Source organism: Pteropus medius, unplaced genomic scaffold (assembly GCF_902729225.1).
Source record: "Pteropus medius unplaced genomic scaffold, Ma_sr-lr_union100, whole genome shotgun sequence".
In the NCBI taxonomy this organism is placed as follows: Eukaryota; Metazoa; Chordata; class Mammalia; order Chiroptera; family Pteropodidae; genus Pteropus; species Pteropus medius.
Genome location: NW_024352785.1, coordinates 11,474,899 through 11,475,829, shown reverse-complemented (window position 1 = coordinate 11,475,829; position 931 = coordinate 11,474,899). Strand labels below are relative to the sequence as shown.

Below are 931 nucleotides of genomic sequence, written 5' to 3'. Positions count from 1 at the left end.
ATTTCTGAGAAACTTTGTTACGGTTATCATTATTTCATTAATTATCCCAGCACATTTTGGAATAGGAAATGAATAAATTTGAATTAAAAATATGAAAAAAAAATCTTCATAAAATCTCTCTCCCTCTTTCTCAATCTCTTTCCTTTCTATCCTCCTTTCCTTCTTTCTCTTTCCCCTTTCCTCTCTTCTCTGGTCCCCATCTCTTGGCTCACATAAGGGAGACTATACAATACCCTGAAGATGAATAACAAGGATGTTGCTAAAATAAATTAGGAATCTCTGTGTTTATCACAGAAAAATACTACCAATTCTTTTCAAATCTCTTTTCCTGGACCTGTATCAGAAGCAATGTAGCTAATTTTTCAACTTTTTAAAGATACCCAGGGAAGACAAAATAAATGCATCACATCGCCTACCAATAGACATAAAGTGATCCTCTTTTTGTTTTTAGAATGCTTACACACATGATTTGCTGCTTTATAAAATGATTTCAATGATTTACTTTAAAAATTTTAATTAATTTTCAAGTGTATTTTCCTTTTTTTTTTTCATGCCGACAGAACCTGGTATTCCTAGGTGGTCTCCCATCCAAGTACTAACCAGGCTCGACCCTGCTTAACTTCCGAGATCAGATGAGATTGGGGATGTTCAGGGTGTCATGGCCATAGACTTGCCTTGGTTTTTTAAACAATGTGACACACTCTGTAGTCAGAAAATATTTGGTGACATTCTTATCAATTCAATAAATTAAAATATAGATAAACAAATCTAAAATCTTTAATATATATTTGGTAGAACTCATGTATTTGATGCAAATGTTTTTAACTAATGTTTTATATGTATTTATGATCGACTTATTCCAAAAATGATTTTGGCGGTCACATTTTTAAAAACTCTCATATATTAACAATCGTTAAAATGAAAATTGAAA

The 931-nt window shown here is 31.5% G+C and overlaps 1 pseudogene; it reads right to left on the bottom strand.

The window, feature by feature from the left end:
* Positions 1-551: 551 nt before the first annotated feature.
* Positions 552-670, bottom strand: LOC120591096 (uncharacterized; annotated as a pseudogene).
* Between the last annotated feature and the right edge of the window lie 261 nt (positions 671-931).